Raw genomic sequence first — 19,016 nt, forward strand, 5'->3', positions numbered from 1 at the left:
AATATTGCTGGTTTGAGTCCAGGATATTCACCAACTAAACACATTCTCTAAAACTAAGAGTTTTTTCAGCAAAGTAAATTCTCAATTTTAACTAATTTTATAGTTTTTTTGGAAATTTTGTTGTTAAAATCAACTAATTCAAAAACAGTAATACGAATTAGGCGCAGAGCTAATTTCGGTCGTTCCGTGTAAAATATCATTTCATTTTTTTTAATTAAGGAAAATTTTTATTGGGCTCATTTGCGTTAGCCTAACATGGCTGATTGTTTTATTGTTAGGTGGAAAAGAGTGGAAGCCGTAATAAAAGGTGGTCTACCTCGGGCCCGAAGGGAATCAATTAGCTGGAGTCTGACGTCGCAATACTCGGAGCACACCCAAACAACATGCTCGATGTCATGATAACCGTCTCCGCAAACGCAAAGATTACTCTCACTAAGGCCAGCACGAGATGCGCTTTGAGCAAAGAGTGGTTGGACACACGGAAAGACCGAAATTAGCATTTTGGCGAAAAAATTAGTTGATTTTCTGATTTTAGTTAGTTATTTTTTGAGACAACTAAAAAAATCTTACTTTTGCTAATTTAGATTTTTTAATTCTAATTCTCTTAATAATAATAAAATATTTGTTGAAATGGCTATTTTTTTTAGTTGAATTCACCAATTAAACGTGCTGTCATTTCTTAGCTAAGGCACACTTCATTTCCATTCAACTGATTTTGTAGTTGAAATAGAGAAATAAAACGTTGTTTTCAACCAACATAAATGGTTTAACTGGTTTCTGCAATTAGCAGCTATATGGCGCTCGTTAACACCGTAATGACTACTAGCCACTAGATGGCACACTACTACCGAAAAAAATTTCAGTCGCGGTTCTCTTTTCTATATTTGCAGGTATAAATACGATGTTGTATTGAAGAAAAAGACATAAGCGAAACGCGAAACATAAACTTCTTTTTGAAAAATTTTACTTCTAAATCGCTGTTTTCTTCATTCGACTTCGCGAAATCGACTCTCTCACTGAAAACTTTGAGCATTCGGAAAACAAAAACCTAATACAAGTAGTACACCGGACGGCGTAGCCCGGAAAGTTGGGAGATATAAAAACATCATTTGACATATACAATTAGAGTGCAACATTCGAAACTCACTTCACTATTCCGTGTAAAAACATTGTTACGCACAATCGCTTCAAATGCGCACAAATTCTGAATAAAAACTCTTTCCACTAAGAGTTTATGTCATTTTTACAAATCGGTTTAGAAATTTATATATGGATATATCGTAACACATGCGAAAAACATCTAAACAATTTGCGAACAGTTTCAACAAGACTGTCCCTTTTAGCTTTTTAATGGATTGTTTTGCTTTGACACTGCTGTCCTTCAGTAATGACGGTGATAGATAAATAGAATCAAAGTTTCTGATTTTAATAACGAAATTAGTTGTCAATGAGAATTTCGTGTTGGATTGAAATATTGCTGGTTTGTGTCCAGAATATTCGCCAACTAAACACATTCTCTAAAAATAAGAGTTTTTTTCAGCACAGTAAATTCTAAATTTTAACTAATTTTATAGTTATTTTGGAAATTTTGTTGTTAAAATCAACTAATACAAAAACATTAATACGAATTAGGCGCAGAGCTAATTTCGGTCGTTCCGTGAACTGTTCATTAAAAGTTTGTTCGGACTTCATCTAACGAACTCTAAAAATCCTGTTTACCCTGTATTTCTGGAACCGGAAGTAGTATCCATAACAAATTTAGGAATTCCGTATGAAATTGTAAGACTTTTCATTTGAACCTATAAGTTTGTAAAAATCGATTTGGCCATCTTGACAAAAAGTGACTGATATCCTTCTTGCAGTTTTTAATCACCATTTCCAATTCTTCCGAAACCGGATTCAGATGACCGGTATAGCCGAAATTGGTTCGTTTACCATATGACCTTCAAATTGGAACAGTTTTGAACCTAGTTAAACCTAGAATTACTATCTCATGCTCTATTTCGATTAAACCAATTAAACCAAATCTAACAAAGAAAGCGAACCTGCGTTTCTGTTACTTTTGCATATGTAAATCATGCTAACCAGCATTATTATTATTATTATTATTATTATTATTATTATTATTATTATTATTATTATTTTTATTATTATTATTATTATTATTATTATTATTATTATTATTATTATTATTATTATTATTATTATTATTATTATTATTATTATTATTATTATTATTATTATTATTATTATTATTATTATTATTATTATTATTATTATTATTATTATAACTACTGACATCACTACACCACAGGCACAGTATTACTGCACTACCGGCTGTGTAAATTGCATATTTTTTCAAATAAACTTCAATTCATTGACATTCTTTTATTCTTTCGGTCGCACTTATCAGAAAATAGCTAAAATTTTTATCAACCGCAGCACCGTAACCGTTTCGTTTTCTTTATAGCGTGTACGAAATAGAACAAACCACGCATCTCGTTTTGTGTTTTCTTCTTCCACCGTACCGGTGTTGTACATATTGTCATTCTATATGGCGATTTAAAAACTTGAAGGTTGGATTCAGATAAAATTTCACAGTAGCTTTGAAGATAACATGAGATTTAATTTCTTTCCCACTTTCGATGCTTCCGGAACAGGAAAAGGGGGGACCTGTAGTGCCGAATTAAATTTTTATGTATGTATGTATGTATGTATGTGTGAAGCCACCATCAGTTCAAGGCATTACCAGTGGATGCAGGTAGACTTACAGTAGATCCGAATTTGATTATCAGATAACTTTCATATTACTGCTGTTGAAAAGGCCAAAATGGGCTTTGAGGACCCGGCGCCTTCCAGCAATAACATCCGGCCATATAATAAAAGAATTCGCTGTACCAGCTTAAACCTGCCTGATGGTTTGTTTGTTAGAAGGGTGCGTCTTACTCATTTCAGACCTTCTGGGGAAAACACGCAGCTTTCCCCTGTGAATCGGGTTGACATTTCACTCCTTCATCCAGTCATTCACTTGTAAGATACCCTGATGCACTCCCTGCCCCTTCCCATTGGATTTGTTGAGAAGGTATCAAAATTTCGGTCCTCTGGAAAGAGCTATCCATAATTGTTATCGACTGACTAATAATTGGTATCTTCTGTTCATGGTTTCAAGGATTAGAATTTATTGTAATTGTATATGTTAAGGTTTATAAGTTTGCTTTCTAGATTATGGAACGCTAATGACAATAAATTTCTTGCATTAAAGAATATTGCATTGGGTCGGGCCTTGTACTTCTTCGTTTCTGTTGTTACCTAGAATAAAACTTTTCAAAACATTTAATAAACTAATATTCATAAATGTCTCATGAATAAAGTTTTTTTGCATCTAGTATCCGTAATATTGTCATTGTCACAATAATAATAATAATAGTGATTATCACATAAATAATGATGAAAATGATGTAATTATAAATGCTAGCAATAATGCAAATAGTGTAAATAATAATTATAATAATAATAATAATAATAATAATAATAATAATAATAATAATAATAATAATAATAATAATAATAATAATAATAATAATAATAATAATAATAATGATAATAATAATAATAATAATAATAATAATAATAATAATAATAATAATAATAATAATAATAATAATAATAATAATAATAATAATAATAATAATAATACTAATAATATTTATCCTAATTATGTAAAAATGAGAGTAACAATTAAAATATTAATACATTGTCACTACCTCTACCACCATTACCACTAAAACATTCATTATAATATAAAAATTCACGAGATAATGCCGAGCCGTACAATTTCTTTTTTACCGGTCCACTGGAGAGCCCCACGATTCTATTTGATAGACCAAATTAATGATGTTATGTTATGTGAATGTTTATATGAATACCGCACTTTCACTTTCATTACGCGTAACTCGAACCTCGCATTCAAATATTTCTGCTAAAACCCATAAGATTTCTGTTCCATATTCTGGCTCCCCGATTTCATCCGTAGAATATACTCGTCTACCGCTTTAATCTCTGCTTGATGGCTCAATTCAGTTCTCTTCATAATTTCGATTCTATGACTGTCAACAAAATCTTATCTGATCTAGTGCCATTCTGCTTAGGATGAAGTCACTGATCATATTTGGTAATTTTATAGTTATTGCTCCGTTCCGTAATGAAATTTCACAACCTCTCCAACCTGCTTGGTTGTATTTATTTTCCATGTTTCAATTAGTATTTGTTTTCAGACCAAGAGGAGTAACTAAAGTCACTTACCAATACTCGGACGAGCAGCCTAACCTCTTGAGCGTCAAACGATTATATCGTTGTCGCTCTCTGTTCCTATGACACTCACCTGTTGCCTATTCACTTCACTGTTGGGCTTTCCAGTGATTCACTTTTGATTTATTTTTCTGTTTCCCTCTACTGACTTACCTCTCTCTCTTTCCCTGGCTACTCACCTCCACTCACTCTCAGTTAATTTCCAACTCTATTAGATATGTGTCATATACCGTCCTGACGCTTTCTAACTCACACTATTGACCTTCAGGTACTCACTAATCGCCCTTCCCTCTCCCACAATTTTTCTGTTCTTCAAACACTTTTCACCCTGCAAAAATGGCGCCCATCCGCTTGACTCTTACTTTAGCAGTTACATTTTTTTCACTTATTTACCCTACAGGCATGTGTCACTATCACACTGTATCACTATTTTATGAATTACGGAGCTGACCGTGCAGTAATTCTTTATTGACCCAGCCAGACATCCACCGGCCCAGTTGACCAGCTTATTGCATCATAGTGATTTTATCCACCGAAATATCACCTATTTCCTTCAACACTTTATATAATATTTCAATATTTCTTTTACTTTGTGCACCGTCTTCCACTTTGTGTATTTTTCACGGCAAAACACTTGACTTCGTATACCGGATTATTTCGATAATATTCGTCGTTTCGTAGACACTCTTCAGCAGCTCAGATTAAATGCAACCGCTTCGCTCAACGTCACTCTCGAGACTGTAGTGCCGAATTAAATTTTTATGCCCACAAACTAACAAGTTCTGAAACTAGAAGAATTTTTCAGACAGTTTTATAGGATTAGTACCTGTTTTAGACCATAGTTCGTAAAAAATACTAATGAAATTGATAATTTTTCACTTATCACACTTTAGTTCCGGAACTGGAAGTCGGATCAGGATAAAGTGTTCCAAAAATATTTTAGGAAACTATAAGAGCTTTCATTTGAATCTAAATTTGTGAAAATCGGTTGAGCCGTTTCAGAGAAAATTGGGTGCACATTTTTTTCTCTAATTTTCACACAGTACCATGTAACTCTGGAACTGAAAATCGGAATCAAATGGAATTCAATAGCAGGCTATGGGACCATAAGATCTTTTATTCGAATCTTAATTTGTGAAAATCGGTCAAGCCATCTCTGATGAAAGTTAGCGTATAATTTTTCCGTATTTTTGGTCCATATCATCCTATATCTCCAGAACCATAAGTCGGATTGGGATTAAATTCAATATGGGCAGGCTATGGGCTGAGTCGAAGGATATATAACACTATGGGTATCCGAGACTCCGCTCGAAAGTCGATTTTTCCAGCATTTCTATTACCTTTCTATAGCGAAAGGTAAAACTTCCACAGAGCTATCAACGAAAATGAATTGGCGATGTAATCTAATTTGTTATGCCATCATTCAATGTTGTTTCAAGTGAGGTGCCAACCAGAAGGAAAAAGAAAAGGGAAACGTTCATCAAATTGTCAAGCAACTTACAACCTCATGAACTGAGCAAAATTTTGTAGACAATCAGTCAGAAAATTAAAGCCGCCTTATGCCGGCGAATTTGCACTCTTCAAAGATTTTCGCTACGTATAGTGCGATTGTATATTTACAATGCGGCAGCAGACTCGCAAACAACTGTTAATTTCATATCGACGCTCACCGCTAGGTGTCTAATTCCACCGCAATTGTGTTTTAGAAATTCATGCGGAATCAAATATCTTCCGATAAGGCATAGTAATAAATCTGAATTTGTATAGCTGTACTACGACTTGACTAATATGATATAACTGAAGCGGTATAGCTGTATAACAAACTCGAAAGTAAATTCGTAAACCATAAACACCCATAAGCTATTAATCGTCCCGGTGGTATCATAACCTAGCAGAAACAAATTTTACTACAATAAAATTTATCAACTTGTTCGTTTCGTATACCCGGAGCTTGGAGCGCGTGTTTCATAGCCAGACGTAGCGCGGTGTAGGGGTTCGTGTTTGCGGAACGTAAATACAAAGTTGGGGATTTTTTAATGCTGATCCTGATGTTGATGATGACTATTATGGTCGTATATGAGTCAACAGCACTGAAACCGCTTTAGTGAACAGCAAACGAACTAGCGTAAATTTTATCAGAGATGGAAATTGTGTAACTAACAAACAAACCAGTCCGATTTTTCGTCCTTAGAAATATATTTCAACGCTGCGACTTGTAGCACGGCATAATTTACGAACTAAAATTCCAATTTATTCAATCATATTTCGCCAGTCTTCATGTGAAATGACCGAAATTCTACTAGAAATAAACAAACTTATGGTGAACAGAAAATCTTTATTGAATTTGACTGTTGATAGAAATCAGCATCCAGAAGCAAAAACAGCAGGATAAAGCTCGGACTTTGTGATGCAACGATGGAATTACCACTCGTCGGTAGACTAGGTTTACCGTATGCTTACTCAATCTTTCACCGTTCCCACTAGCGTGAAGCTACTACCATCATAGGAAAAGTTTTGCATGGCTTTGCATCCCGATTGCGTTAGGTCAGTACCTGACCTGAAAAAAGTAAACCAGCTGGGAAAGCAGCTTCGAATCCAGGCAGAATCCAAACTGTAAAGCTAATGTTTTGCCTTCGTTTTTCTGATGATGCTTAGCTGGAAACAGGAATGCAAAGCAGGTTTAGAGTAATCTTATGTTTTTTTCTACTCCACGTATGGAAGCTTAAAGATCATTGAATTGTTGAATGTTTCAAGCCAGCTTCGTAAATCTTTGGGATTTTGATTGAACGTTCAAACGATATGGATTGTGAATAATTTTGTTCTTCTACATAAAAGGGTCCATCTTGCAATGTATGAACGGTTAGTAGGGAACATAATCACCTATCTTGGGACAAAATTCCATAAAAATTGGTAATGAATTTTTTGTACATCGATTTAAAATTTTTATTATTTAACTTTTTCAGTCTGGGAGTGGATAACGATTTTTGCTTTTTAAATATTTTTATTCGAAAACCTGACTAATTTTGTGAAAATCATTGATTCAACATTGTTTTGTAAGATTTGTCACTATTTTTGTGTTGTCCTACGTCAACCTTATAGTTTTTATTTATGATGTAAGAGTTCCTTATCGATTTCCTGCAAACTTTTCTTTCGATATAATTTTTTCAAACAGTTGTTTCAGAGTTATTATAACGAAATTTGCATGCAAAAATACAATTATGTGTTTTTTTTAGGAAGTCTTGAGTCGAATTGTGTTTGTCACTCATGTAAAACAAATGATTTTTCATACTTGCCATACTTCGGCATCTTAGAGTATAAGCAGTGTGTCTTTAGGCTTACATTATTATTATTTAAAAAAATGTCATAAAGACGACGTACACAAAGTTTCCTCTAAATCGAAGCAATTCGATCCTGATTTGTTTGCTATTGTTTCTGGAATTGTTCAGTGGTTATATTTACTTAAAATAATGTATTGCAATTTGTTTTGGTTGTAGTGTTTTGTCGCAAACAAAATTGACTGTTTAAAAATCATTTACTTGTACCAAATTCAACCAATTCAATTTTAAATAAAAGCTAATATGTTGGTTGCAGTGCGATCAAAAGGGGTTGCGTTTATGCGACGAAAATGTTTTGAGAATTGTATTCAAAAACTATCGTAAACAGAACACATTTTGATTATTCTTAGATGGCTTGATCGACTAACATTCAGCGTGTGCGAAACAGTTGAAGGTTCGGTCTAAAGAAATATTGAAATCAGAGTTTTTACAGCCTAATAACCTAGATGTAAAATCTTTCAATGCGTATTTCAGTACCCAGATAATAAGTACACATTTACATACACGAGTCAAGGGATATGTTAGAGGAATCTGGCAATAATATATATGTTTATGAGACAGGCATCATTACACCTTTTGGTGTATCAAAACCTGGTTTTTGAATTATATTTCAAATATCCGGTTGCATATCTATAAAAAATATGCCTGCATCAAGCTTGTGGGTTACAGTAAATCTGCTCTCGACACGCTCGGAAATATTTGTCGATTTTCTTGTGATAGAAAACACAATGCGCACGTTTTCCACGATTGATTGGTTTTGTTATGGAGCTCGAGGTGGCGGTTCAACAGAAATTCAATGACACATATTGTTGTTAACGAAGAAAAGGTCGGTCATACAACCACGTAGCATCAGTTATACGTAAAAAGAGAAGATTCTGAAATGTTTGGCAAGCAAGTATTTTTCTCTAGACAGACAAGATGGGCTGAAATCTAAGGAACAGAAAATCCAACTAATCACGTGATTTCGATTCCACACCACCACAGCATTTACAATTGTGCTTGTCCCATATACAATCATTTCATGCAGAAAAGGCACCACTATCGCAATACATCGTACACATACCCAACTCATCTAATCACACGAGAAAGATAATTAAGCAGTTTGTCATATTTGCAGCGTCGCGTCGTGTTCTCAACTCATTATATGTTGGTGTGACCGTATGTGGGTGAGTGCTGGCACGATAAAAACCATAAAGTGTGCCTAATGTCACCATTCAACCGACTGACATGCCTGCTCGTAGCAGATCAGTGTCATCATTATTCTGCTGCCATCGGAGAAACGAGCACACTGCTGATAAGCCAAACCCATTGTCACCCTAATGGGGGACATTTTCACTTCACCGGGAATGAGCATTTCCATCTTCCATATCGCCATTTCAGAACTCGGTACCGACCGGCACGCCGTCGAAGGAACAGGCACAGTGCAGCACAGGTACATAAGCGCAGCATTCGCACAGATAGGATAAGGAAGCTCATATTTATTCAGTGCTTCTATAATTTTGGTGTTCGTGCGGTGGAATCGTCTTCAGATCTTTTGTCACATCAGAGTGGGTTGGTTGTTAAATCGGCAAGGTCAAGTTATGACACGGTGCTATGAAGGTACATTTTTAAATGAAGAACCACAGTGGATCTGAGTTCGGTTTTGAAAAGGCATACAAATTATCAAATGCTTCTACTTGTCAGATAATGAGCAGATCTTTGCAGCTTCCATTATCATGATTGTGGAGTCTACATATGCGATGGTTTGTTATTTAGTGTTGACGTGAATGAAACACATTTGGAGTTTAAGGTTCAAATTGTAGGGGAGGGTGGTCCTAACTCGCCACTATTGCCTAAGTGGCCACCTCTGCGTTTCTCAGATATGGTGTTCGTAGTCATAAACGTAACCGTAGACAAATTCGTAGTCATAAACGTAACCTAACCTAACAATTATCATAAGGGTTTCCGTTTGACAGCGTCATAGCAGTTGAAATTATTTGTGCCTCAGAGATTTAATTGTCTTTGAGTTTGCTAAAGTAGCTATAGGTATGTAGCTATATCAAATATTTCATAACACTAGATTTCACCAGTTTACCTGATTAGATTCTGATTTGTGTTTCGTGCGTAACAGCATGAAAAGTGTGAATAACCGTAGTGGTTCTTCGTCGCCACTTCTCGGCTTGTCCTTAGTAGCCACATTTTTATCTCTTTCAAATGCAACACTTTTGAAAAATAATATAGACGAACAATCATACCAATGGAAACAAATTTCGATGCTGTAACACAGGGACCTTTTTACTTTTCTCATATAGAAAGGTTATGCAATCACTGTGAAAACCGACTTTTGAACCGAGGCCCTGAGGGCCGAATGTCCTATACCATTCGACTTAGTTCGTCTTGTATGGGTATGTAACGTTTCCTTGCACTAACTTTTCTCGGAAATGTCTGGACTGATTCTCATAAATTTAGATTCAAATGAAAGGTCTTATGGTTCCATACAAAACTCCTCAATATTATTTGGATTCGACTTCCGGTTCCAGAAATGTGGGGTAAAATGTGCAAAAAATGGTTAAAATGAGTAACTTTTCTCGGATATGGCTAAACCGATTTTCACAATTTTAGATTCAAATGAATGGTCTCATTCTCCTTTACAAAACTTCTAAATTGCACTTGAACTCGGCTCCCGTTTCCGGAATTATATGATGATTAGTGTAAAAATTCCAATTTCAAATTACTCACTTTTCTCAGACATGGCGTGAACTATTCTTACAAATTCAAATGAAAGATCCTATAAGCCTATACAGAATCCTTGAAATTCATCCGAATCCGAATTCCTATTCCGGTTTTATAGAGTGGCCAAACAAAGCGATTCCGGTTATTCTTTCAAGAATCGAATAAAATCATTTTGATGAACACCACAGTATAGTATATGATATAAGCAGGGCATCATTACACTACTATGTTGATATAAACTGGTTTATATACTTCTGGTTTACGGTAGCAAAAAATAGAGTGTAATTAATAACGCTAATAATACTACACATTCGGTTTCAATACAAATAATGTCAAAGCGTATATTTCCTCCTTAGAACTGCTGAAATAATTATTTTCTTGATACCAAATGCAAAAAAGTGGATGGCGACTAAGTACCAGGAAGGTGGCAACTAAGGAACACCATTTTCAGAGATACAAGAATTCTACTGTTTTAACATACACTGCTAAGTGACCGTAAAACCACTATAAACTATAAGGAAAGGGTTTTTCTAACGTAATTTATTGCCAAAAATTTCAAAGAATACAGTTTATCATTTTTTGTGAGATATGAACCTTACTATGGCGGCTGAGCACCACCCTAGTGGTGTAATGATGCCATTTTCATTTCAATCATACTATCATATATAATACTGTGGCATTCTTCAAAATAATTTTCTTCGATTCTTAAAACCGAAATCGGTTTGTTTGACCGTTTATTGATTAAAACTATCAATTGGAGAAGATTTGAGGTCAATTTAGAAAACTTTTTACGGTTTTTCGCGCTTTTCAGTGATGGTATAAAATTTTTAACATATTTTACCCTATATTTCCGGATCCGGAAGTCAGATAGAAATAATATTCAGGAATTTTGTATGGAATCACAAGACCTTTCATTTGAATCTTGCTTTGAATTACCGGAAAGGATTGGTAAGTTTTTTATGAGGTCGGGGACTTAGCCTTTCTGACACTCTATATCAATATTAACTATAGCATTATGTGACGGTGCCAACGGTACAACTGAAACTGAAATTGGTCATCGCGATCTTGTAAGTTCCTGTTGAGCAACTCTATTTGCCGCTCTAATTCGGCGATACGATTTTCGTCCATGTCTTTCTTAGATCTGAGACCTTTACTCGTAAAAAAAGGAATCAGAATTCAGTGGTTAAGTGTAGTAATGTAATAATGACTGTCTATGCGATGACGGCGTTTCAATAACTACCAGAAACTCCCAAATTAAAATTTAATGGAAAAAAAGTTCTACCGCCTTTTGTTAGTTTTTATTCCTTGAGAGAGAAAATAAAAAAAAATAAAATCACTTCTAATTCTTCTACCACTTCACTCCTTAATCCTAATCACTTCTTAGTTTCTAATGTTTTTTTTCTGATTAATTACTTGATTAATATCTATGACTTACAGTTAGTTTGTCGATCTGCTCTCGACTATGAATTATTTGCTTCTCGTGATGAAAGTGCTGGATCCGTCTCAACTCGCCAATATTCCCTTGGCAATGTATCGGCTTCAAACGATGTCCTCTCGATGAAGCTTCCACGGATGGAATTCACTTACACTTTTATTCACTACGCATCTCCTACAGACTGCGCCAATAACTCACGGATTATCTGATTTAGGTTTTTTAAAAAATACGAACTGTCTCGGCTGAAGACACAATTGAATCTGATTTTCATTCATCAAGTAATAATGTTTCAAAGGTACTTATGAACTACACTGCTTTCTAGGTACACTAAAGTCTCTTTTTACACGGGGGTTACGTACCGTATTAAAAAAATCCGTGTAAAATAAAGCCGTGTTAGTTGCGGAAACCTTGCAACAAAAAACCGCGTGGAAAATTTAACCTCATAATTCCAAAAACCGTAGATTTAAGTATTTGTTTTTGATAAAATGTAATTGTTTTTTTTTTCGCAGTAAAAACGGAAATCTAAAAACCAGCCTGAGGTTACTAGAAGGTCTAGCCGTACTTGATAAAACACATTGGATGCCAAATTAAAATTAAAACACTTAGGAAACACGTTGCACGATAAGCAAATTAATGTAAATGGCTCATGCCTTCTGTTTAATGAATTCGGTTTTCAAAAGAACGATAATGCGTAAAATTTAGAGCGTTCGACTAAAGAAGTGCTAATAATACCACCCATAAACTCTTCAACACTTCACACTTTTTTCAATTCCGAAGTTGCGATGTGTAATAAACACTAACGATCTTAATAGTCATTTTCAACTAAACTGAGTGGGAATACATGGATATTGGATGAAGATCTATGCACGCAGTGACATAATTAAAGGGGAAGAATTCATATAGATGAATATGGATCAAATTAGAAAAGGTATTACTATGTATCATACTGAAGTATATCATGGATATAAAATACTGTACTGCTCGATATGATGAAGAGTTGAAGAGATTTGTAAATCCGACTTCTTCAACGCTACGAAATTCTCGATAATATCAATGAAGATGCTGACATCATACACCACAACTGAGCGGAAGAGACGTTGTCGTGTAATTTACGACAGAGATTGAAGAACTGAAGACTGATTATTTCTTTTATGGAACGACAGTCCATGATCTCGTGAATTGTTGAGTGAGTGATTTTAGTTAACTTTCAAACTTTAAATTAGCTCTCATAATCGTTTTTCCAAAGACAACCTGTTCCCTTTTTTAATTTTTTTCTCAAAAAACAATTAACAGTGCTATTTAAATTCTCATAAAAAACCGTGGCAATAGCGAAAACCGCGTAAATAAAAACCATGTTAATTCCGGAATCCGTGTAAAAAAGTGGTGTATAAAAAAACTGTGCGAAAAAAAACCGTGTAAAAAGAAACCTTAGTGTACTCAGGTGCTCGGTTCAAATTAACGCGATGTCAGCGGCGGCACCATCGGTGTACCGGTGAATCGCGTGGTGGAAGTCTTCGTCGTTCTCGGTGAGAATTCTGGAGCAAATACCACCTTAATCATTTTTTTCTTTACAAAGCACAATATTATTGAAAGTTTTATTAATTGAAGCCATTATAAATTTATTCATGATAATGAATTATAATGGCATACCATTTTTATGCCATTATAAATTTATTCATGATAATTGATGATAGGGTGCATTGAGCCTAATCTAATGTCAACGAATTTTCAAGTTCATTTTTTATGTACAAATCACAAAAAGAATCTGTTTACGAAAAAATTTACATTGAAAATAAGCGGGTACGCTAGAATACCTTTTAATTACCAGTGCATTTTTATAAAAATTTGTTTTCGATACTTTGCTTCATAATTCACATACTTTACACTTCACTTGTTAATCGGATCACGATGAAAGGTCTTAGCTAACCTATGTTGTCTCATCTCAACTTCTCACGGACTGGTAAACTGACAAAAGATCCATCGTTCCGGCACCTGACCGTGTATACGATCTATCTATCGACCGTGTAAATTGAAGTGCAAACAAACCGCAATTAACTGGGGTATCAATTTTAAGCATCAGCACCGACTAGGAACTGCTGAGAGCCCTACTACCGGCATGGCCCTAAATGTGATCTAGTGCACCTGTTCATATATACGTAAGCTGTGGTTAGCATCAGGGAAAGCTCTAGGAACGATACCATGTAAACATCACGGGAGGTTCACCATGGGCACTTCTCGGATCCATCAGACCGCACTTGAAATAAAACACCACAAAACACGGTCAGTGCGGTATGCTTGAACGGAGAGGAGCTTCCGGTTGGCTGCAAAAACATAGAATCGGTTGCTGTCCGAAGTACCATTCATGGCATTTCGTTTCGATTAACAGTGGATCCGCAATTCATCATATAGCTTCAAATTATGTTGTTATTTCGGGTGACTTGGGAATATCAATGTAATATGAGAACTTCTCCTTATTATAGAGTCATATATTTGTTATACTGTTTTTTTTTTTTTGTTATTTTGAATGTTTTAATGATGTTTCGGGATAGTTTAGAGTAATATACAGAAAACAAAGTTGAAGTAGTAAATTAACTTATTGTTTTGCCTTTCTCATATAGAAAGGTTATGCAATCACTTGAAAAACCGACTAGTGAAAATTGGTCCGGAAAGCCAAGTGTCATATACCATTCGACTCAGTTCATCGAGCTGAGCAATGTGTGTGTGTGCGTATATGACAAATAATCTCACTAGGTTTTCTTGGAGATGGCTAAACCGATTTTGACAAACTTAGATTCAAATCAAAGGTGTCCCGGTCCCATACGGAATTTCTGAATTTCATCCGGATCCGACTTCCGGTTCCTGAGTTATAGGGTTAAGTGTGTTCAATATTGTGCACCGTCACTTAAACCGGCGAAACAAAAAAACGTAAAAAAAATTCTAAACTGGTTTCAAAACAATACAAATCGATAGTCATTATCAGTAGGCAACTATACAATCCGATTCCGGCTATCCTGGTTCCCGGTATCCGGTCCCGGAAGTACCGGAAATAGTGGTCATATATACCAAAATGGATCTCACTCACTTTTCTCAGCGATGGTTTGACCGATTTCCACAAACTTAGATTCAAATCAAAGGTCTAAAAACCGGTATAATCGAAGTCGGTCCGTACGGCCACCAACTAACATGACATACAAACTCTACTACTACGCACTCTAAATAAAATTTAAATGTTTGTTGCATCCGAAAATATGCAGAAATTTTTGGTACGACCATAAAACCTTTTAATTGACCCTAAGATTGGGAATAACGGTTTAGAGTCCAGTTTAGAAAATTTTTTACGTTTTTGTCGTGAATACGACTTACTTTACTATGGGGCGCCTTTTCAAAATTAGCCATATGGAAGAATGGGCAGAACTTAATCGTGAATATCTCGACTTGTATTAATGGTAGCAACATAATTCTTTCACCATTTCATCAAAAATATGATCAGGAATTCAGGATAATATTTTGAACAGTGTGCGATAACCACAAACAACTCAAAAATTAAGTTTTCTTAAAATTTGAAAACAACGCGGAAAACTCTTTACTTTCGCTTGGGTTTTTCGCGCAAGGACGACGATTTTGAGGCAGTCAGGCACATATCTTCAACTTAATGCGTATAAAAGGGGAACCGTGGTCGAAAATCGATCATCATTCTTTGTCGATAGTTGAACGTGTTCAGACGTGTTTTCGTTCTCTCGCGTTTGTTCGTTCGTTGTTGAGTTTTTATGGCGAAACGTAGACGCCGCTCGGGAGGCTCAAAAGCTAGTCCCAAGGCGAATCCTAAGCGTAACAAAAATAACACACCCAGTCCGCGTGTGGTTATTCAAAACCAGAACCAGAATCAATCCACAATTGGTGATATGATGTCAGTGCACTCCGCTCGTTCGGAAATAAGAAGCAACCGTACCGCAACCAACGTAAGCGATGTCAACGGATTCGGTGGCCCTCTCGATGAACTGCCCGAAGAAGAAGCTAAAGTGAAACTTCCACCGCTGATGGTGAAATCAGTCCCGCTCGCAACGTTACAGCGAGAACTGATTCAAATTGGAATTCATGCCGAATTCAAGCTGTGTGGTATCGGCATCAAGGTGATGTTGCATACCAAATCCGAGTATGAGAAGGCAAAAAATTATCTCGATCGTGCTGGTGCAGAGTATTTCTCGCACGATTTGGCAACGGAAAAGCCATTCAAAGCAGTGGTACGTGGTTTACCGCTGATGAGCGGAAATGACATCGCATCGGAGCTGGCCGAACGATACAAGCTCCAACCGGTTGCTGTTTTCCCGATGACTAGGAAGGATGTCACCAACAAGTATCGCGATTGTCTGTACCTCGTTCATTTTAAAAAAGGTACAGTGACACTGAACGCTTTGAAAGCTGTTAGATCCATCAGCAGTATGATCGTGAGCTGGGAACCGTACCGTGGGACAAACCGTGACGTCACCCAGTGTATGCGCTGTCTGAACTTCGGACACGGTACACGCAACTGCCATCTTCAACCGAGATGCAACAACTGCGGTCAGGTGCATTTAACGTCCAGCTGCCCTGCAGAAGGAGACGCCGTATTGAAATGTATCCATTGCGGGGAAGGTCACCGGTCCACTGACAAGCAGTGTCGCAAGAGGGAGGAGTACAAACAAATACGGAAACGTGCATCGCAGAATCATCAGCCTGGAAGAAAACCCAACAAAGGTCCGGTTTTCAATAACGGCGAGTTTCCTTTGCTGGCGTCAAATCGGAAGAACGGCACTGGAACTTCCTCCACACAGCAACTGCCGCCGCAGCCAAATCCTACGGTTCTCTGGTCATCGTTGTTGGCAGGATCCGGAATGCCACTTGCTGGAATGAACGGTCAACCAGCTCAGGTGAGTCCCCATTTAAATACCCCTCATTTGGACCAAAATCTTCCGCCCAAATTTACCACCGAACAACTCTTGCCGATCTTCGCAGAGATGTGCAACAAAATGCAAAAATGTCAAACAAGATTTGACCAGATTTCTGTGTTAGGGCAATTCATTATACAATATGCCTGTTAACCCGTTAAATATTGTTTTATGGAACGCCCGCGGATTGTCGCGGAAACGAGTTGAGTTGTGTGATCTCTTGGAGCAACAATCAACAGATATCGTAGCTATCACGGAAACGCATTTAAAACCCGGAAATAATCTGTACCTTCCTGGGTTTAACATAGTTAGGCTGGATCGAACCCACTCGGGCGGAGGGGGTGTCGCTCTAGCCATCAGGAAAACTATTAAATATATCATTCAACCACACTATCGTACATCGGTGATCGAAGCCGTCGGTATCGAGGTGTCTTCCGATACTGGAAAAATTATTATTATTGCCGCTTATTGTCCGACACAGTGCTATGACGGCAATGGGATGGCAAGAAAGTTTAAAAACGATCTTGGGAAGCTAACAAGAACCGACAAGAAGTTTATTTTGGCTTGCGATTTAAACGCGAAACACGAGACATGGCGAAATATCCGTAGGAATAAAAATGGGTGTCTTCTCTTCGAGGATCTACAGCTGGGTTATTACACTATCCACGCTCCGTATCAGCCGACATATCTTTCGCCTGCCGGCATCTCGTCTACCTTGGACATAGTTCTGTCGAATTTCGACTTGCTGAGCCAACCAGTTACAATAAACGATCTCAGCTCTGATCATTTTCCGGTTTCATTTCAAATCGGTGGTGATATTCAGCGCGGTGAACCGCAATCCAGAAAAAACTACCACGACGTCAACTGGGTGGAATTCGCCCGGATTGTTGATCGACACATCGATGCAACCAAAGCTTTGAATTCCACTGACGATATAGATGAAGCTTTATCCGAGCTGAAGGCCGCTATCTCTGTAGCTGAGAACCACTGCGTTAGACAGGTTCCGATCCACGGAGTATTGCTTAAAATCGACTCGATGACCAAAGCAATTATCCGTCAACGTAACAAAGTACGGCGCCAATTTCAACGGTCAGGCGATTTATCGAAAAAATACGTTGCATCGAAATTGTCAGAGCTGATCAGTTCTCGAGTGGATGATCTGAAAAACGAAAACTTTTCGTCAATGATCCGAAGGCTAGACCCGTTCTCGCGGCCTTTCTGGAAGGTGTCAAAGGTACTAAAGTCCAAACCGAAACAAATCCCTCCGTTAGCTCAGAACAACGACATTCTGGTAACCCCGTTTGAAAAAGCGACCGCAATCGGCGAACACATTTTGCGCTCTCACAACCTGGGTAATTCCGTTGTCAGTCCCATGGAAGACGCAGTTCGAGAAACGATGTCCACTTTGCGTAACACCCGCTGCTACGTTCCGGAAAATGTTAAGGTTAAACCCGAACAAGTTGCCGCAACAGTAAAAGCATCGAAAAACATGAAGGCGCCGGGCTTTGACTCGATTTTTAACCTTACATTGAAGAAACTCAGCCATCAGACCTACACCTTTATTGCCAGTGTTTTCAACAGATGTCTCGATTTGAACTACTTCCCCTCGGAGTGGAAAATCGCCAAGGTGGTACCGTTACTTAAACCATCTAAAGATCCAACGAATCCCTCTAGCTATCGTCCCATTAGCCTTCTGTCGTCGCTAAGCAAGCTCTTCGAAAGACTCATCTTAGATCGTGTTCTATTGCACATCGAAAACAACAACATTTTCCTGCCCGAACAGTTCGGATTCAGAAAGGGCCATTCCACAACTCATCAGTTGCAAAGAGTAGTGAACATCATTGACCGTAACAAGCACGTCGCAAAGTCTACAGCCATGGCTCTACTGGACGTCGAGAAGGCATTCGACAACGTCTGGCACGAAGGTCTCATCTACAAGATGTATCGCTACAACTTCCCAGTATACCTCATCAAGATAGTGCAAAACTATCTCAGTGGCAGAAGCTTCAAAGTCAGCGTGAACGGAACCCTATCGAACGGGTTTGTTGTACCCGCCGGAGTACCTCAGGGTAGTATTCTCGGGCCAGTATTGTACAACGTCTACACATCGGATTTCCCTCGACTTCCTGATGGTTGCCAATTCTGCTTCTTCGCGGATGATACAGCTATCCTTTGCAAAGGAAGGGTCACAAAACATCTCACCAAAAAGCTGCAAAACTGCCTTGATTCCGTTGTCAGCTACATGAACACCTGGAAGATAAAAATTAACGCTTCCAAAACTCAGGCGATCCTGTTTCCATA

At 37.3% G+C, this 19,016-nt stretch overlaps 1 protein-coding gene across 1 annotated transcript in view; it reads right to left on the bottom strand.

Moving 5' to 3' along the window:
- The window catches only part of LOC131437668 (neural cell adhesion molecule 2-like), a 390,081-nt gene extending 378,049 nt beyond the window's left edge, over positions 1-12,032 (bottom strand). The window contains exon 1 of the mRNA XM_058607165.1: positions 11,791-12,032. The gene's annotated coding sequence lies outside the window, so the exon portion shown is untranslated. The remainder of the gene's footprint in view (positions 1-11,790) is intronic.
- Positions 12,033-19,016: the final 6,984 nt, after the last annotated feature.

The sequence above is a fragment of the Malaya genurostris genome, chromosome 3 (assembly GCF_030247185.1).
Source record: "Malaya genurostris strain Urasoe2022 chromosome 3, Malgen_1.1, whole genome shotgun sequence".
Classification (NCBI taxonomy): domain Eukaryota; kingdom Metazoa; phylum Arthropoda; class Insecta; order Diptera; family Culicidae; genus Malaya; species Malaya genurostris.